Source organism: Oryctolagus cuniculus, chromosome X (genome assembly GCF_051225735.1).
Source record: "Oryctolagus cuniculus isolate XC-2025 breed Fujian yellow rabbit chromosome X, ASM5122573v1, whole genome shotgun sequence".
In the NCBI taxonomy this organism is placed as follows: domain Eukaryota; kingdom Metazoa; phylum Chordata; class Mammalia; order Lagomorpha; family Leporidae; genus Oryctolagus; species Oryctolagus cuniculus.
In genome coordinates, this window is record NC_142888.1 from 33,446,926 (window position 1) to 33,467,845 (window position 20,920).

The following is a 20,920-nucleotide window of genomic DNA, read 5'->3' on the forward strand; positions in this document are numbered from 1 at the left end:
GACAAGGAGTTTTACAGGGTAAAAGTCAAGGTGCTGGCAGAGCCGACTTCCTCCTGGAGTTCTTCTGGGAGAGGCCAGTTCCTGGAGGACGCCTGCATTCCTGAGCTCAGTGCCAGACCCCCACCTCACACCAGTCTCTCCCCCCACCATGAACCCATCTCTCTCTCTCTCTCTCTCTCTCTGACCCCTGCTAATACTGTAGCATCATCATTTCTCTCTGCTCCCGCCACTGCAATGACTCTTGCCTTCATGCCTCCCTCCTATAAGGATGCTGTGATTCCCTTGGGCCTAGCCAGAGAATCTGGGGTAATTTTCCCAGCTGACCTTAATCACACGTGCAAAGTCCACGGGAATGAGCAAAATCATGGGTACCAGGAAGTAGGAAGAGGATAACTTTGACGTGCCATTATCCGGCCACCAGGGACAAACACGACAAACAGCCCCCAGACCTCACATGGTGATTATACTGGGCTCACCAGGAAGATCTGGGTGCCTCCTCATCTCACGATGATTCCCAGTCACATGTGCTAGGGACCTCTCCATGTGTAAGGTCACAGACTCACATGTTCCAGAGATTAGGACAAGGACATCCTTCAGGGACCTTAATTTCACCAACCTCAGATATACACCCACAAGCAATGGAAAACATCGCATGGTGAAAACCACGCGCATCCGCAGCTCAGGGATCCCACATCCTGTGTCACACTGTTCCGAAGAGATCTGAGACCTCCCACCCGTGGACACAGAATCCAAAATGAGGGGGAGGCACATGTTCTGTGTCATACACCCACCAAGAGGGGAGGGACACCACAAACTGGGACACATAATCACAAACAGAAGACATCACCCAACCTTGGTAAGTACACACAAAAGGATCAGAGATGCCAATGCTGTGATGACATAAAGGCAGATGTAGAATGAAAGGGCCAGCGCTGTGGCGAAGCAGGTAAAGCAGCTGCCTGAGGTGCCGGCATCCCATATGGGTGCTGGTTCGAGTCCTGGCTGCTCCACTTCTGATCCAGCTCTCTGCTATGGTCTGGGAAAGCAGTAGAAGATGGCCCAAGTCCTTGGGCCCCTGCACCCACGTGGGAGACCCAGAAGGAGCTCCTGGCTCCTGGCTTTGGATCGGCTCAGCTCTGGCCATTGCAGCCAACTATGGAGTGAAACAGCGGATAGAAGACTCTCTCTCTGCCTCTCCTTCTCTTTGTAACTATGACTTTAAATAAATAAATAAATCTTGTAAAGAATGCAGAATGAAGGCCTATTCAAAGAGATGAAGAGACCACAATTTCTATAATACACTCCCATAACAGATCAGAGACTGTACATCCAAAGAGCTCACATCTCAACATACATACTTATAATGGACTTTATTTATTGTTTTTGAGATTTTATTTCAATGTCTTGTATTTTTTTAAATATTTACTTATTTACTTGAAAGTCAGAGTTACACACAGAGAGAAGGAGAGGCAGAGAGAGATAGAGAGAATCTTCCATCCTCTGGTTTACTCCCCCAGATGGCTGCAATGGCTGGAGCTGGGCCAATCCGAAGCCAGAAGCCAGGAGTGTCTTCCAGGTCTCCTACCCAGGTGTAGGGACCTAAGGACTTTGGCCATCTTCTACTGCTTTCTCAGGCCATAGCAGAGAGCTGGATTAGAAGTGGAGCAGCTGGGACCTGAACCGGCGCCCGTAGGGGATGCCAGAACTGTAGGTGGCAGGTTTACCAACTATGCCACAGAGCCGCACCCAATTTCTTGTGTTTTTGACAGTCACAGTGACAGAGAACAAGAGAGAGAGAGACAGAAATAGAGAGAGAGAATCTTTCATTCACTAATTGTTCACTTCCCAAATAGCCACAACAGTCAGGCGTGGGCCAGGCCGAAGCCAGGAACCTGGAACTCCATCTGGGTCTCCCACATGGGTGCAGGGGGCCCAAGCACTTGGGTAACTTTTGCTGCCTTCCCAGGCACATTAGCAGGAGGTGGATCAAAAGTAGAGCAGCCGGGACTCTAACCAGCACTCTAACACGGGATGCTGGCATTGCAAGCGGCAGCTTCACCCACTTCATTCACACCACCAGCCCCTCACAACTGACCGTAGACTTCACAGCCACCACAGATCAGAGACCTTCACGTGCTCGGAAAACCACCTGGAGAGTGATTATAGAGCTGACATCTTGGGAATATACTGCTGGAGGACATATACCCACAGAAAGATCAGAGCCCTCAAGCCACACTGAACCCAACCCACAATGAGCTTCAAATCTCACGCCCAGATATGCACACCCAGACACACCAGAGACACCTCATCTCTTCATTCCCAGCTCAATCAGACACCTGTGATTCTGGAAAGCTCGCAAAACCTCTGAAACCTAACAACCTAAGCATAACTCACCCCTCCAGTCAGCCAAGAAACCTCAGACACACAAAAACAGATGAGAGACCTCGTATCCCAAGAGGCACACCTGCTACAACCTTGGCGACCACACGTCTAGGGACACACACACTCTCCAATAGGTCCGAGACCTGTCAGCCTGGTACAAACACCCACACACAGATCAGAGGCCTCCCGCACAACACACACACACACACACACACACACACAGAGGTCAGGGGAGTCACATGCTGGGATGCCCACCAACAACCAGATGTGCATCAGGCCCTGCACGCCTTGCCACTGTTGGAACAAATCACCCAGTCTTCGTCTCGTGAAAAGCACAGGTTTGCTGGTGCCGCAGCTCACTAGGCTAATCCTCCACCTTGCGGCGCTGGCACACCGGGTTCTAGTCCCGGTCGGGGCGCCGGATTCTGTCCCGGTTGCCCCTCTTCCAGGCCAGCTCTCTGCTGTGGCCAGGGAGTGCAGTGGAGGATGGCCCAAGTGCTTGGGCCCTGCACCCCATGGGAGACCAGGAAAAGCACCTGGCTCCTGCCATCGGATCAGCGCGGTGCGCCGGCCGCAGCGCGCCAGCCGCGGTGGCCATTGGAGGGTGAACCAATGGCAAAGGAAGACCTTTCTCTTTTTTTTTTTTTTTTTTTTACAGGCAGAGTGGATAGTGAGAGAGACAGAGAGAAAGGTCTTCCTTTTTGCCGTTGGTTCACCCTCCAATGGCCGCTGCGGCCGGTGCACCGCGCTGATCCGATGGCAGGAGCCAGGTACTTATCCTGGTCTCCCATGGGGTGCAGGGCCCAAGCACTTGGGCCATCCTCCACTGCACTCCCAGGCCACAGCAGAGAGCTGGCCTGGAAGAGGGGCAACCGGGACAGAATCCGGTGCCCCGACTGGGACTAGAACCTGGTGTGCCGGCGCCGCAAGGCGGAGGATTAGCCTAGTGAGCCACGGCGCCGGCCCAAACCTTTCTCTCTGTCTCTCTCTCTCACTGCTGTCCACTCTGCCTGTCAAAAGAAAAAAAAAAAAAAAGAAAGAAAAGCACAGGTTTTTTTTTATTAGATTACATTGACGTGGTGTAGTGGCCGCATCATGGGTGTTCGCCATGTTCAAGTCCAGTGTCAACAGAGCTGCCCTGCTCCTGGAGGGCTCCGGGGAAGAGGCCATTTCCCTGCCTTCCTGCAGCTCCCAGCGCTGCCTGCTGCCTTCCCTGCCTTCCTCCACCTTTAAGGTGACAGCGTTTCATCTTCAGCTCTCCATCCCCTTCCCTGGTCCAGGCTCCTGGCTCACACCTCCTCTGCTGGACAGCTTTAGGGGACCTTTATTCAGCTGCCCCCCCACATACCTGCACAAACAATTGGAGATTTCACATCGTGGTTAGGCACTCCCCTGAGCGGCATAAAGATTTATAAGGGCACGCGGGAATACACACTCACAAACACTCCCAATATCATGTCACTGCCTCCAACTCAGCTGGTGTCATTATTTTGTATTCAGTGACAATAACCATCCTTTCTTGTCTTCCTTTGTCTAAGGACTCACATGTTTATATTGGACCCACTGGGGAGAGCCAAGAAAATCTGCCTGTCTCAAGACGCTGAGTTCAGCCGGCGCTGCGGCTCACTTGGCTACTCCTCCGCCTGCGGCGCCAGCACCCCGGGTTCTAGTCCTGGTCGGGGAGCCGGATTCTGTCCCGGTTGCCCCTCTTCCAGGCCAGCTCTCTGCTGTGGCCAGGGAGTGCAGTGGAGGATGGCCCAAGTGCTTGGGCCCTGCACCCGCATGGGAGACCAGGAGAAGCACCTGGCTCCTGGCTTCAGGTCAGTGCAGCACGCCAGCCGCGGCGGCCATTTTGGGGGGGTGAACCAACAGAAGGAAGACCTTTCTCTCTGTCTTTCTCTCATTTGTCTAACTCTGCCTGTTAAAAAAAAAAAAAAAAGACGCTGAGTTGAATCCCGTCTACAAAGTATGCTTTTAACAGGTAAGGTCACGTGTTTCGGTTCCAAGTCTTAAGACATGGGCATGTTTAGAGGACCGTAAGTCAGCAGAGTACAACTGCGCACACAATAAAGAGGCTCATTTCCCACGACACATACTGCCACAAAGCTCAGAGACCTCAAATCCTGGCACACGTGCCACAAACAGAGTAGTCCTCGCACTCTTGATAAACGAGCAGAAGAGATGGTTTAAGAGCCTCATATACTGTGATACACACTCACAAACGGAACAAAGACCTCCCCTGAGAAATAACAAGCAAAACGGATTGGATACCCCAGTGATGCAGGTACCTCTGAAACAAGAGCTCAGTACACGAGGTCACTGTTGGGGTGCAGCGGGTTAAACTGCCACCTGCAATGCTGGCATCCCATATTGGAGCACCGGTTCAACTTCCGGCTGCACCACTTCCGATGCAGCTGCCTGCTAATGTGCCTGGGACGCCAGCAAAAGATGGCCCCAATGCTTCGGCTCCTGCCACACACTTGGGAGACTAGGATGGAGTTCGTAGCTCCTAGCTTCAACCTGGCTGTTGCGGCCATTTGAGGAGTGAAGCAGCAGATGGAAGATCTCTTCTTTTCTCTCTCTCTCTCTCTCTCTGTTACTCTGCCTTTCAAATAAAATGAAAATAAAATCTTAAAAAAAATAAACCTCATGCCTTAGGCACTTTAACAAATAATAAACCTCACAACCCATTACAGATACAAGCATACAAACAGGAAATCTCATATATTTGCAAATAATGCCAAAAGCAGCAGAGATCTAACAATCTGGGATACACATCTAACAGCTCAGAAAACTCACTCCTCGAATACCCTCAAACACGCCAGAGTCCTCTCAACCCAGTTCATTTACCAGAAAACACCTGAATCTATGTTTTATCTTTTTTAAAAACTTTATTTTATTTGAAAGGCAGAATTTCAGAGAGGCAGAGGAAGAGAGAGAGAGCACGCGCTTCCATCTGTTGATTCGCTCCCCAAATGGCCGCAAAGGCTGGAGCTGCGCCAATCTGAAGCCAGGAGCCAGGAGCTTCCTCCAGGTCTTCCCATGTGAGTGCAGGGGCCCAAGGACTTGGGCCATCTTCTACTGCTTTCCCAGGCCACAGCAGAGAGCTGGATCAGAAGTGGAGCAGCTGGGACTCGAACCGGTGCTCATATGGGATGCTGGCACTGCAGGCAGCAGCTTTACCCACTGTACCACAGTATTGCCCCCAAACATCGGAATCTTCATGGCATTAGGCAAATCAAAAAAGAACAGTTTCCATCTTGGGATATGCCTTCACTGGGAACATGTGCATCCCATATTGGTCACAGTGCTTGGGTCTAGTCCTGGCTACTCTGCACATCTCATTTAGCTTCCTACTAATGCACCTGGGAGCCAATTGATGATGATTCTAGTACCTGGGTTCCTGCCATCCATGTTAGAGACCTGGCTGGTCCTACCTCCTAGGTTTGGCTCAGCTTAGTCCCAGCTGTTACGTGGATGTATAGACAGATTAGAGACCTCATTACCTGGATATGTAGCCTCAAACCCTATGACACACATCCACACAGAAGTCAGAGACTTCATACTCTGAGACATACACCAACTGACGATCAGTGAGCTCACCCCATGGGCTGTGCTCAGAGGCCACATACGAGAGGAAACAGATCAGAGAGAGCAAGCACTGCCAACGCATGCTCACATACATGTCAGAAACCAGGCATGCTGTGAAAAGGAGCCCGAAATAGATCATAGACCCGATATCTTGTGACACAGCACCCACAAGGAGATCATAAAAGCTCACTTCCAGGGACACATACCCACAGACATTAGAGGATTCAGACCAAGGGATGTACAGTCACAACATCCTGTGAATCCTACATCCTGTGAGAGCCCTCGCTGCCTGCCACATAAAGGGTTCAGATTTGCCACTTGCTGAACTTCATCCCCAGCAGGTGAGCAGACCCAAAAACGTGGGATGCACACCCAGAAACCCATGCTAACTCTCACCCCCGAGACATACACACACAGCACTCAGAAGCCTCACACACTGTGCATTCAACATCAAACAGATCAGAGGGTTCATGACCTAGAATATACAAACAGATCAGAGAACTTACATCTTTGACAAAGTTCATGGACAGAGACATCACATACTAAAAAGTACAGCAATGGGGCCGGCGCTATGGTGTAGTGGGTAAAGCCACCACCTACAACATCAGCATCCCATATGGACTCCAGTTTGTTTCCTGGCTGCTCCGCTTCTCATCCAGTTCCCTGCTAATGGCCTGGGAAAAGCAGCGGAAAATGGCCCAAGTGCCTGGGCCCCTGCTACCCCACATGGGAGACCTGGAAGAAGCTCCTGGCTCCAGACTGGCCATTGTGACCATTTGGGAAGTGAACCAGTGGATAGAAGATCTTTCTCTTTCTCTCTCTCTCTCTCTCTCTGACTCTCTCTCTTTCAAATAAATAAATAAATAAATAAATATTTAAAAATTAATAAATAAAAAGTACAGCAATGAACAGAGACCTCACATCATGAAATATACAACCACAAAAAGATCATAAGCCTTACACTTTGCGGGGAACGTAGTCAGCCTAGCAGTTAAGATGCCTGTATCCATTATTGAACAGAGTACCTGGGTTCAATTCCCAGCTCTGGCTCCTGACTCCAGCTTCCTGTTAATGCAGACCCTGGGAGGCAGCAGTGATGGCTCAAATAACTAGGTTCCTGCCGCCCACATGGGAGACCTGGATTGAATTCCCAGCTCCTGGCTTTGGCCTCACTCGTGTGGCATTTGGGGAGTGAACCAAATGAACCCTCAAATAAATTAAAATTAAAAACAAAACCAAGTAAAAACAAACCTTACATTCTGGACATACATACCTCAAAGAAATCCAACACATCACTTGCTATGATAAATACCCCCAAACAAATAAGAAATCTCAAATTTTGGAAAAATAATTCCCCTAGAAGATCAGAGACCTCAAAACTTGGGATGTACAACCACAAAATGTAGAGAAACACACTTTCCAAACTAGACTCGTAGAAACTCCACCCCTTGAATAAACATAGCTAAACAGATCAGAGACCTCACATCCTGGGACATACATCCACAAACAGCTGACCCGAGTGGGACAAGCACTTGCTTTATAGCTAGGGTCCTAACACCTTAGGACATATATAAGGAAAATCTGGACAGATCTGGTACCCTTGATGAACATACACAAACCAATCAAAGGCCCCCAGTCTGTGATACATACTCAGAAAGATACAAGAAACCTCACTGGCTAGCATGCTTCCTTCTACTCGGGTCTCATGTCTGCCATCTCAGGAAACAGGCAGATATATTGAAGCTATGCAATATCCGGTTTCTCCTTAAAATTTTACCCACTGGTTTTAGCATTCCTCGGGGATCTTGCTTGCAATAATTATTTCTGTGGTGTTCTGACACTGATTTTCTATTTCCCTCATGCCTTCCTTCTACATTTGTCACTTGGGATTCTTCTTTTTAAAGATTTATTACATGGAGAGAGAGAAGAAGGCGGGGGGTTCCTTCCATCCGCTGGTTTACTCCTCAATTGGCCTCAATGGCTGGAGCTGCTCCTGGCTTTGGATCGGCGCAACCCTGGCCACTGTGGTCATCTGGGGAGTGAACCAGCAGATGGAAGACCTCTCTCTCTCTCTCTCTCTCTCTCTCTCTCTCTGTGTGTGCCTCTCTGCCTCTCTCTGTAATTATGGCTTTCAACTAAATAAATAAACAAATCTTTTTTTAAAAAAGAAAGAACCACACAACCTGAGGCATACGTGCACAGAGACTGGAAAACACAAATCCTGCAGTATACACGACAAAGAGAGCAGAGACCCCACAGACTAGGAAATACACTCAGAGAGGAAGCAGAGTGCTCTCAAACTGTGACATCCCATCCCAACGAGAGGAGACAGCTCACACCCTTGGCAGTATACTTGCCAAGAAAATAGGGCCCTCCCATCCATCACAGGGCCCACACCTTCAAATGCGAGAGACTACACATTTGGAAAGACACCAAGGAACAGATGAAATCCCTCACATCCTGGGCCATAGAACACTGAAAGGAGCAGACAGCATGTGCGGGACATACACTTGCAAACAGATGGGTGATGTCAAACTCTAGGGAACTGAATCCAGAACTAATCAGAGACCTCCCACTCAGGGACATGTAATCACCCATAGATCAGAGAACCTCCGTCTCAAATCCTGAGCCATGTACCCACAAACAGGTCAGAGAACTCATGTTCCAGGACATACTTGCAGAAGCAGAACGGATGCCTGGGCCAGCGCTGTGGCATAGCAGGTAAAGACACTGCCTGCAGTGCCAGCATCCCATATGGGCGCTGGTTCGAGTCCCTGCTGCTCCTCTTCTGATCTAGCTCTGTACTGGTGGCCTGGGAAGGCAGTGAAAGATGGCCCGAGTCCTTGGGCCCCTGCACCCACATGGGAGACCCAGAAGAAGGTCCTGGATCCTGACTTCAGATCAACCCAGCTCCAGCCATTGTGGCCATTTGGGAAGTGAACCAGCAGATGGAAGACCTGTCTCTTCCTCTCTCTAACTCTGCTTTTTAAATAAATACATAACTCTTTTTTTTTCTTTGACAGACAGATTTAGACAGTGAGAGAGAGAGAGAGACAGAGAGAAAGGTTTTCCTTCCGTTGGTTCACCCTTCAAATGGCTGCTGCCGCCCGCGTGCTGCGCTGATCCGAAGCCAGGAGCCAGTGCTTCCTCCTGGTCTCCCATGCGGGTGCAGGGTCCAAGCACTTGGGCCATCCTCCGCTGCCTTCCTGGGCCACAGCAGAGAGCTGGCCTGGAAGAGGGGCAACCAGGACAGAATCCGGCGCCCCGACCGGGCCTAGAACCTGGTGTGCCGGCGCCGCAAGGCGGAGGATTAGCCTAGTGAGCCGCAGCGCTGGCCAATACATAACTCTTTATAATGGCAGCAACAGCCAGGTGCCTGGAACTCCATTCCAAGCACTTGGGCCATATTCTGCTGCTTTCCTTGGTGCATTAGAAGAGAGAGCTGAATCAGAAGTGGAGCAACCGGGACTTGAACCCATGCTCATATGGAATGCTGGCATTGCAGGTGATGACTTTGCCCAGTGCGCCACAACGCCAGCCCCTAAACTTATCCTTTAATTCCACTTTTTGCAGAAACTTTTTGAAGTACCCTCAATACACTCACAAACAGAATGGAAACCATGTATAAAAACCCCGAGAGACCAGAGAACTCACATCTTGGAATATTTACCCTCAAAAGGAGGAATCTCTCATTCTGGGAAACACTGAGCCAAACATACGAGAGACCTCACAACTGTAGGCGCACACATTGAGATTGTTCAGAGACCTCATCGTGTAATACGTTTGCCCCTGTATAGAGACCTCTTAGACTGCGACACAGAGCTGTAAGCACACCAAGGACACCCACAAAATCCCAGGGACTTTATGTTCTCAGACATACCCTCAGAAACAGCTCAGAGAGCCAAAACTCTGGGACAGAGAGGCCCTCTGCCACCAAACTCAGAAATATTTGTACGTGGCAGCTCAGATGCCCACGTCCTACATCAGAGTACTTGGGCTCTGGCTCCTGACTCCAACTTCCCGTTAATGTGGACCCTGGGAGGCAGTGGAGAGGGCTCAAATGATTGGGTTCCTGCCACCCACGTGGGAGACCTGGAGTGGGTTCCCAGGGCTTGGCTCTGGATAGGCTCAGCCCCAGCCATTGTAGGCATTTGGGGAGTGAGTCAGTGGATGACAGCTCTCTCTATGCTTCTCAAATAAATTAATTAAAAAGAGGGGGAGGTGTTTGGTGCAGCAGTTAAGATGTAAGTTGGGATGCCCACATTCCATACTGGGGAGCCTGGGTTCAAGGTCCAGCTCTGCTTCTGAGCCAGCTCCTTGTTCTGCACACCCTGGGAGCAGGAGATGACAGGTACCTGGGTCCCTCCACCCACGTGGGAGACCTGCACCTAGTTCTAGACTCCTCAGAAGTGAACCAACAGATGGAAAATCCATGTCCGTCTTTCAAGGAAATTTAATTTTTAAGAGAGAGAGAAAGAGAGATCTTCCATTCACTGGTTCACTCTGCAAATGGCTGCAATAGCCCAGGCAAGGCCACCTGTGACACCGCATCCCCTATGAGCACCAGCTGAAGGCTTTGAGTCCTGGCTGCTCCACTTCAGACCCAGCTCCCTGCCCATGGCCTGACAAAGCTCCTGATTTTGGCCTGGCTCAGCCCTGACTGTTACAGCCATTTGGGGAGTGAACCAGCTGATGCATGGTCTCTCTGTCTCTCTCCCTCTGTAACTTTGCCTTTCAATTAAATAAATATATCTCTTTTTTATAAAATTATTTAATTAATGTTTAAATTAAATAAGATGGAAGACCTTTCTCTGTCTGCCTCTGCCTCTCTGTAACTCAGCCCTTCAAATAAATAAATAAATCTTTTTTTTTTTTTTGACAGACAGATTTAGACAGTGAGAGAGAGAGAGACAGACAGAAAGAAAGGTCTTCCTTTGCCGTTGGTTCACCCTCCAATAGCCGCTGCCACTGGCTGGCGCACCAAACTGATCCGATGGCAGGAGCCAGGTGCTTCTCCTGGTCTCCCATGGGGTACAGGGCCCAAGCACTTGGGCCATCCGCCACTGCCCTCCCGGGCCACAGCAGAGAGCTGGCCTGGAAGAGGGGCAACCGGGACAGAATCCGGCGCCCCGACCGGGACTAGAACCCGGTGTGCCAGCGCCGCAAGGTGGAAGATTAGCCTAGTGAGCCGCGGCGCCGGCCTAAATAAATCTTTAAAAAAAAAGTTACAGGGGCCAGTGCTGGGGCACAGCGGGTTAACGCCCTGGCCTGCTGGTTCAAGACCCAGCTGTTCCACTTTCGATCCAGCTCTCTGCTGTGGCCTGGGAAAGCAGTAGAGGATGGCCCAAGTCCTTGGGCCCCTGCACCCCATGGGAGACCCGGAAGAAGCTCCTGGCTCCTGGCTTTGGATCGGCGCGGCTCCTGCCGTTGCGGCCCATTGGAGCAAACCATCGGAGGGAAGACCTCTCTCTCTCTGCCTCTCCTCTTTCTGTGTAACTCTGATTTCAAATAAATAAATATTTTAAAAAGAAAGTTACAAATATGAGAGGAGGCTGTGGTTAGGGGAGAAAAGTTTGGCACAGCAGTTAAGACTTGGGACACCCACATCCCATATCCGAGTGCTTGGGTTTCAGCCCTGGCTTGGCTTCCAATTTTAGCTTCCTGCTAACATGCACCCGGGGAGGCAGCAGATGCCAGCTTCAAGCACTTGGGTCCCTGCCACCCACTGAGTTCTGGACTCCTGGGTTTCACCTAGTCCAGCTCCAACTGTTGAGGGCATTTGGGGAGTGAACGAGTGGATGGAAGATTTCTCTTGGTCTGTTTCTCTGCCTTCCAAGTAAAGCTGAAAATAAAGAATTTTTAAGGATTTATTTCTTTTATTCGAAAGGCAGAGTTACAGAGAGGGAGAGACAGAGACTGAGAGATCTTCCATCTACTGGTTCACAAACCCAGATGGCTGCAACTGCCAGACCTGGGCCGATCTGAAGCCAGGAGCCAGGAGCTTCTCCTGGATTTCCCACATGGGTGCAGGGGCCCAAGCACTTGGACCATCCCAGGCCATTAACAGGGAGCTGGTTTGGAAGTGGAGTAGCCAGGACTCCAACTGGCGCCCAAATGGGATGTCGTTGCCACAGGTGGAGGTTTAACCTACTACACCACGGTGTGGGCCCTTAAAGAAATAATTTTTAAAATAGCATTAAGGTGGGGGAGGTAGGTGGCTTTGTGGCGCAGTGGGTTAAGTTGCTGTTTGCAGTGCCGGCATCCCATCTGGGCACCAGTTTGAGTCCCGGCTACTCCACTTCTGACCAGCTCCCTGCTAATGTGCCGGGAACATAGTGGAAGATGACCCAAGTGACTGGGCCCTTGCACCCACGTGAGAGATCCACATGACGCTCCTGGCTCCTGGCTTTGGCTTGCCCTAGCTCTGGTCATTCTGGCCTTCTGAGGAGTGAACCAGCAGATGGAAGATCTACCTCCTCTCTCTCTGTGACTCTGACTTTCAAATAAATAAATCTGTTTTTTTTTTTTTTTTTTAAAACCATTAAGGAAAGGTAGGTGAATAGGATACAGGATTATAATCTTTTTGTAAGTCTAAAGATTTTTTGTTTTTTGACAGGCAGAGTGGACAGTGAGAGAGACAGAAAGGTCTTCCTTTTGCCGTTGGTTCACCCTCCAATGGCCGCTGCAGCCAGCGCGCTGCAGCCGGCGCACCGCGCTGATCTGATGGCAGGAGCCAGGTGCTTCTCCTGGTCTCCCATGGGGTGCAGGGCCCAAGCACTTGGGCCATCCTCCACTGCACTCCCTGGCCACAGCAGAGAGCTGGCCTGGAAGAGGGGCAACCGGGAGTCTAAAGATTTTTAATAAAAAAAAACTTTCAGAAAAATGACCAGCACACATAACAGGGAATTTATAAAACTTCAATATTTGTACATCTTACCAACAATTACAGAGCACAATATTAAGCCTCTCTGGCAATCACAGATTTGTCAAAAATGAAAAATGAAGTTAAAGTGTAAGAAAAAAAAACTTTGCACATGCAGGGTAAAGAACCATAAAAAGCTTAGAAACCTGTCACCCTGGATCAGAGACCCACAAACATCCCAAAAACATAAATTCCCATTATACAGCTCTCCCAACAGCTGAGACACCCCAGTCCGTTCATACATATGATACCTTGAACACATGGGCAGTGTAATAACCACCCTATGATGAGCTGATTGGAGAATCACTTTCCTACTTCCCTACTCGCAGCCAAACACCCCTCCTGCCTGATGCTTAAAATCCCATTATTAAAAAGTGTACTCTTTTGAGGTAAGTCATACCCTCCTGGCCTGCTGCAAAACAGCCACACAGCCCTCAGCTCTCCAGAGCACAAAACCATGCATCTTTCCTTAGTCATTTATGGCCCACTCCCTCACCCTACTCCTCCACACACACACACACACACACACACACCAGCCACACACCTAGTCAGGCCCGGGCCAGAGGGAGCAGAAAGCCTGTAGGTCACCCCCTCTTCTAGGGGAGAGCGTCCGGCCTGGAGAAGGATTATGAGATGGCCTTGAACCTTATCTGCTAGACTCAGACCTAGGTAGCCTGAAAGACACATGCCAGGGACCCTAGAGAAAGGTTTTTCTCAATGCTGTTGTGAATGATGAGTCCTGAAATCAATATAATGGGATGCAATAGGCATTGTTCTTAAAAGAATAGGTAGAAGAGAATGGAAAAGATTACCCAACACACTCTGTGCCAACACTTGAGTACAAGCCAATAATGCAGCTTCTTTTATAGGCGTGCAAGTAGAGCTCCTAGATGGGATTCGAACCCACGGTGTCCAGTAGCCCAAAGCCCTGTCTCGGCAATCCCGAACGTCAACCCAGGAGCCATAGCGCCTGCGCCAAACCAGCAGCCAATGGGAGCACAGAGCTGGAAAACCCGACTGGTAGCCTCTCAGAGAATCCAAAATCCTCGGCACCCTGGGAAAGCGTGGGGTAGCCAATCTCAAGGTGACTAATTAGAACTCAGGGCACGTTTTGATCCCGCCCTACTCATCCTGGAGCCAATCACTGACCCGCGGCGCTCCACTCCACCCCAGCCCGGCTGTTGATGCGATTCCATAGAGCCAACACCGACGGGACCAGATTTAAGATCACGGCGGTGGCGGTTTCCACACAGGTGGAGGCTTTAGGCGGAAGGTGGAAACCCGCCGGGGGTTGAGGTCGGTCAAGGCAGCGTCACTCTCTCTTCCCTCGGGTGGGGGCCGATCCACGCGTGAGATGAGGAGACGTTTCATGTCTCTATACACAAAATGGTCTCTTCCAAAATACGCGACCCCCCTCACCGGTGGTACGTCCCAGAGCGGACTGTTCCATCTCCTCGTTGCGCAGTGGTATGTCCTGGAGTTGCATTGTCTCATCGTTAACTCAGCCCCACTCCTCACGTTCGCCTTGGGTGTGCGACATAGGAAAGGCTGTTTCATATCAATGTCGCGTGAAATATTTAGTCTTCGATTCACCTTAACACTACTAAGTAAGATCCTTTCACATCTGCCTCCCCACCCCCATTCTCACGTCCCCCAATGGACCGTCCTAGCCATAAACCCGGATGATCGTGCTGAGCGCAGAGGCTCAGGCATCTAACCCAGTGCTGCAGAGCCCCGCCCAGGCGTCATCTCCTTGGGCCTTGGCTATTAGTGAGCATTTGTGTGGCAGTATTTAGCAAAACTCCTTCCTAGTAAAATGTGAACACCATCAGGGCAGCGAACTGTGAATTTCCAATTCCATGGTGCCTGCCCCTGTAGAATCACAATCAAAATGGAGTGTGGCTAAAAGCTCATTGCAGATCTCTTGCTTATGTACATATTAGCTTTGCTCCCGAACGGCTAAGTGTGTATCTTGTAAAACTATGTGGGCCCAAATTCCCAGGAACTAGGTTGACAGAAATGTGTGCTACACTGTTATCTGACAACCATATCTTGGATGTGTTATTGGGTTTGTTATTGTTAACTGTTATCTTACAACCATATTCTGGTTTTTTTTATTGCTCACTGAATACCAGGGGCCCAGTTTGAAATTGTGAGCCCTAGTGGACAGAATACTCGGCTGTTGGGGGCCACACTCTGGTAAGGAGTGTTGGTCCCGATCAGTTGCGGGTCCTGATTGGTTGTCTTGCCTCTCATTTTCAATAAAATTCATGCGTGACTGGCACTGGTTTTTGTAATACTCTATTTTAGCTGACGAGTGGATGCAACACCCCCCCCCCCACACACACACACAAAAGGGAGTTTGTTAGAGAATGATGCCTTCGGCAATTCCACTTCTAAGTATGTGGTGGGTTTTTGGTTTTTGCTTTTGAAAGACAGAGAGAGATCCTCCATCCATTGGTTCATTCCCCAGATGCCCACAACAGCCACGGCCGGGCCACGTGGAAGCCAGGAGCCAGAAGCTTCATCCGGGTCTCCTACATGGGTGACAGGGACCCAAGCACTTGAGCCATCATCTGCTGCCACTCCCCAACCCCCAGAATGTGTATTAGCAGGAAGCTGGAGTCAGGAGTGAAGCCAGGACTCGAACCCAGGAACTCTGATAGGGGATGCAGCTGTCTCAAGCAGCAGTTTAACTGCCAAATGCCTGCCCTTCTAAGGAAGCGGTCACACACATGAACACAGGTGTGTGTACACAGGAATGTGAGGACCAACCAACCAGGGAGGGAAAGATCAAATGGAAAGAAGTGATTCGTGTTAGTTATACCATGGGGTATCTGTTGACTGCAACAGAATGAAACATTAACCACAGGAAACATACCCCAGATGGCTCGAGGATTTTTCACATCAATGGACACAGCACAAAAGATCATATCATGGACCAAAGAGTCCAAAACAACCTAGAGGCCTCACATTCTGGTCAAAGACTGGCAAAAACTTGGAGAGCACACGTAACACAACATACATCCTCCTCTGGAGACCTCATGCCATGGGACAGGGCCCAAAACTGAGGGGACCTTCCACACCATGACAACTCACACCCTGGACACAGACCCTGAAGCTGCTCAGAGACTTCACGACCTGGCATGCAGATCAACCATGTGGATAGACACCTCGTGCTGTTGACAGACCACAAAACAAGTCAGCAGCCTAAACACAAAGAGAATGAAGGTGACAAACCTATGCTAGGTGGAGGATCTACCTAAAGGAATTATGTTAATGGGGGTGGAGGGGAAGCAAGTGGGAAACCATGCTCAACGACCTTAGAACGTGACAACCAGCCCACAGGGCATTCTGGGATTTTATACCCAAATAGCTCACAGAGCCCAAACGTGGTGACACGAATCATACCTTCAGGAACACATATTCAAAATCTCAGAGACCTCACACCCTTGAAGAGACTTAAATCCCTTTAACAAAGACCCCCAAACACCTCAGATGCCCTGAAACCTGGGACACAGAGTTAAAAAATACATAGAGATCACATATCTTTTTTTTAAGGTTTATTGATTTTTTTAAAGGTAGAGTTACAGAGAGAGAGAGGCAGAGGCAGTGAGAGACAGAAGTCATCCTGCTGGTTCACTCCTCAGATGGCTGCAACGGCTGGAGCTGCACGGATCCAAGCCAGGAGCCAAGAGCTTTCTCCGGGTCTCCCATGTGGGTGCAGGGGCCCAAGGACTTAGACCATCTTCTACTGCTTTCCCAGGCCATAGCAGAGAGCGGGCTTGGAAGTGGAGCAGCCGGGACTCGAACCAGCGCCCATATGGGATGCCGGCACTGCAGGCAGCGGCTTTACCCACTATGCCACAGTGCTAGCTCCGAGATCACATATCTTCCACACAAACCTCAAAATGTTTCAGCGAGGCCAGCATTGTGCCATAGCAGGTAAAATCACTGCCTGCAGCACCGGCATCCCATACGGGTGCCAGTTTGAGTCCCGGCTGCTCCACTTCCCATGCAGCTCCCTGCTAATGTTCCTGGGAAAGCAGTAGAAGATGGCCCAAGTCCTTGGGCCCCTGCACCCCCACGTGGGACACCTGGAAGAAACACCTTTGGCCTGGCCCAGCCCTAATTACAGCCATTTAGGAAGTGAACCAGTGGATGGCAAATCTGTCTCTCTCTCTCTCTGTAACTCTGCTTGTCGAATAAATAAATGAATCTTTAAAGAAAAGTTTCAGAGACCTCACAAGCTGGCACACAGACCCATAAATATATCAAACTACAGACCCTTAGAGACAAACTCTAAGAAGCCTATGAGACTTCTTACTTAAGGACACAAACATTTAAAGATTTATTTATTTACTTGAAAGTCAGAGTTAGAGAGAGAGACAGAGAGAGAGAGGTCTTACATCCACTGGTTCACCCCCCAATTGGCCGAGATGACCAAAGCTGCACCAACCCAAAGCCAGGAGCCAGGAGCTTCCTCTGGGTCTCCCACACAGGTGCAGGGGCCCAAGGACTTGGGCCATCTTCTACTGCTTTCCCAGGCCATAGCAGAGAGCTGGATCGGAAGTGGAGCAGCCAGGACTTGAACTGGTGCCCATATGGGATGGCGTCACTGCAGTTGGTGGCTTTACCCACTACACCACAGCGCTGGCCCCGACATAGACATTTAAAAATGTAGACACCTCACATCTTGGGAAAGAGGCACTGACGCAGCTCAGTAACCTTACTGCCTGGAACATTCCCTTAATAGAGCAGACACATCACTCTCTGGAACCGAGACTACCAAAAAGACAGAAACCCCGTGCCTGGAAACAGAACTCAAATTACTCCCGGAACTCAGAACCCACCAGGGCCAGCACTGTGGCATACGTAGCAGGTAAACTTGTTGCCTGCAACCCTGGTATCCCATATGGGCTCCGGTTCAAGTCCTGGCTGCTCCTCTTCCAATCCAGCTCCCTGCTAATGTGCCTGGGAAAGCGGCAGACAATGGCCCAGGTCCTTGGGCCCCTGCACCCGTGTAGGAGACCTGGAAGAAGCTCCTGGCTCCTGGCTTCCGCCTGCTCCAGCCCTGATCATTGCAGCCACTTTCTCTCTCTCTCTCTAACTCTGCCTTGCAAATAAATAAAATAATTAAAAAAAAAAAAAGCAGACTGCGAATCCAGAACCCTCAGGTTTCAGACACTCAAAACCTCATAGACTTTATACACTAGACATTGAGCAATGAGATATTTCAGCTGTCCCAACAGCCAGGATTCAATGCCACCATGAGAACAGAAATGTCATACCTTGGGACTTACTGCTATAAGCAACTCTGGAAAGAGACCCCAAATAAGGCAGGGATATCCCCACCAAGAAAGTAATTCCTGATAAGACAGATGCATTAAATGTATTGTTTGTTACATTACTGAAATCATAATTAAAAATACTAGCTTTAGAATTGGTATCTGTGTGTGAAGAATTACGTTTTTGTAATTTACCAAGCCGATGTGGCTGTATTAAGTTCTCCAGAGAGACAGAACTGTTAGATGATGGATGGAAGGACGGATGGATGGAGAGAGGATCGATAGATACTAGCTAGGTAGAAAAGGAGACTCGTTACGGGAATTGGCTCACTCAATTATGGAGGCTGAGAAGTCCCATGATCTGCCATCTGCAAGCCGAAGACCCGGGAAAGCTGGCCGTGGCATTCAGTCCAAGTCCGAAGGTATTGAGAGACAGAGGAACCGATGGTGAACTCCCAGTCGTGGCCCAAAGACCTAAGAACTGAGGGAGCTCGGGGGGCATCGGTGTAAATCCCAGAGTCAAAAGGCCCATGACCTCAAGTTACAAGGACATCTCAAGGGAAGTGAAGATGGATGTCCCAGCTCCAGAAGAAAGGGAAAGGATTTACCCTTCCTTGGCCTTTTTGTTCGCTTTGGGTGGGTCCACCAGCAGATAGGATGACGTGGGCCTGCCTAGCTTGGCTAGAAGTACTTTACTCAGTCTACTGATTCAAATGCTAATCTCTTCTGGAAACACCTAGAAATAACGTTTGACCCGCTCTCAAGGTATCTCTGAGCCCAATCAAAATCAGCCATCAAAGTGATGTTCCGCATTGTCTTTCAGATTCGCTTTTCCCCACGAATGGTGAGGTTGAGTCTCGTTCTTGTTCTTTGGGCGTTTGGGCACTCTCTTTAGTGATAATGCGAGGTCAGACCTTTGGCCTCCTTCATCCGCTGACTGATTTGCCGACTCTCACACGTGGCACCACTGGAGTGCTGATTTTCAGAGCACGGGGATGAATCCGTGGTGATCGCTCGCAGTGGGGACTTGTTCACAACTTCGGACCTCGGTCTCCCCTCTGGGTGTTCCCTCAGCCAAGTCCCCTGGAAATACCGAAGGGATTGTCCAGATGTGTCTTTGGGGAGGTAGAGTCTCAGTCATGTTGACACGGAAGTGATTTAAGAGCCAACTACTGCAGATGGAAAAGAGCTCCACGTGCTGGATTTTTGTGATTTATTGAAAAAAGTTCTATAGGGCCAGCGCCGCGGCTCACTAGGCTAATCCTCCGCCTTGCGGCGCCGGCACACCGGGTTCTAGTCCCGGTCAGGGCGCCGGATTCTGTCCCGGTTGCCCCTCTTCCAGGCCAGCTCTCTGCTGTGGCCAGGGAGTGCAGTGGAGGATGGCCCAAGTGCTTGGGCCCTGCACCCCATGGGAGACCAGGAGAAGCACCTGGCTCCTGGCTTTGGATCAGCGCGGTGCGCTGGCAGCAGCGCGCCGGCCGCGGCGGCCATTGGAGGGTGAACCAACGGCAAAAGGAAGACCTTTCTCTCTGTCTCTCTCTCTCACTGTCCACTCTGCCTGTCAAAAAAGAAAAAAAAAAAGTTCTATAGGATGTGGGGGACATCCTCGCGGTACATCAGAGGAGTCCCTGATTTAAGGGCAGTGTTGCAGGCTTCTTTCCCTCCAGCGATGATGAATGCAGATTACCTCCCTGGGAAAACCTGTTGGACCACCGAAAGGCTCTGGTGAATTCTGTCACCACCCACTGGCGATGCTGGCCCCAATGGTTCCCTTCCTGTGACGACCCAGGCAAAATCAACAAAAGACACCCGTGGCCTTATGTGTGGCTCAAACGCCCTACACACAAAAACTGTATTGAATGAAATGGATACTCTGTGTATGAAGTGAACACCCGAGCCAGGTTCAAGAAGTAGAGCAGGAAGATCTCACACGTTGTTGTTGGTTTTTTTTTTTTTTTTGCCTCTTTTTTTTTTTTTTTTTTTTTTTTTTTCCCGTAAAGGGCTAATTGGTAAATATTTCAGGCTTTCCCAATTCCTTGGTGTTGAGGCCGGCTTCGTGGTGCAGCGGGTTAAACTGCTGCCTGCGATGCCGGCATCCCATATTGGTGTGCGGGTTCGAGACTCATCTGGTCCAGCCTCTTTTAGAAAACAGTGGAAAACAGCTACCCATGTGGGAGACCTGGACCAGCTATGGCCATTTCAGGAGTGAACCGATGGACGATGAAAGATCTCTTTCAAATGCATTAAATCTTTTTTAAAAAACAAAAACAAGGGGCCGGCATTGTGGCGCTGCAGGCTAAAGCCCTGCCCTGAAGCGCCTGCATCCCAAATCGGCGCCGGCTCATGTCCCAGCTGCTCCACTTCCAATCCAGCTCTCTGCTATGGCCTGGGAAAGCAGTAGAAGATGGCCTAAGTTCTGGGGCCCCTGCACCCGTGTGTGAGACCCGGAAGAAGCTCCTGGCTCCTGGCTTCAGATCTGCACAGCTCCAGCCATTGTGGTCAATTGGAGAGTGAACCAGTGGATGGAAGACCAGTCTCTCTGTCTCTAGCTCTCTCTGTAACTCTTTCAAATAAATAAAATAAATCTTTTTAAAAAAATCTAGATGGTCTCTGCCTGCTAATGTGCACTTTGGGAGGCCATACCACACGGGAGAGCTAGATTGAGTTCCTGGCTCCTGGTTCCAGCTTGGTGCAGTCCCCGGCCATCACAGGCATTTGAGAGGTAAACCAGTGGGTA

General features: G+C 50.0%; 1 long non-coding RNA gene across 5 annotated transcripts in view; it reads right to left on the reverse strand.

Moving 5' to 3' along the window:
- Window positions 1-20,920, reverse strand: part of LOC103351799 (uncharacterized) — a 105,117-nt gene that overhangs the window by 68,907 nt on the left and 15,290 nt on the right. The window contains exon 1 of one of the 5 annotated variants that reach the window (XR_519498.5): window positions 13,708-13,840. The exons of 2 other annotated variants lie outside the window; for them this stretch is intronic. This is a non-coding gene — a long non-coding RNA (uncharacterized LOC103351799). Of the gene's footprint in view, window positions 1-13,707; window positions 13,843-18,514; window positions 18,654-20,920 lie in introns of those variants that run through there. 2 more of the 5 variants (XR_016227988.1, XR_016227991.1) reach the window with 2 other exon arrangements.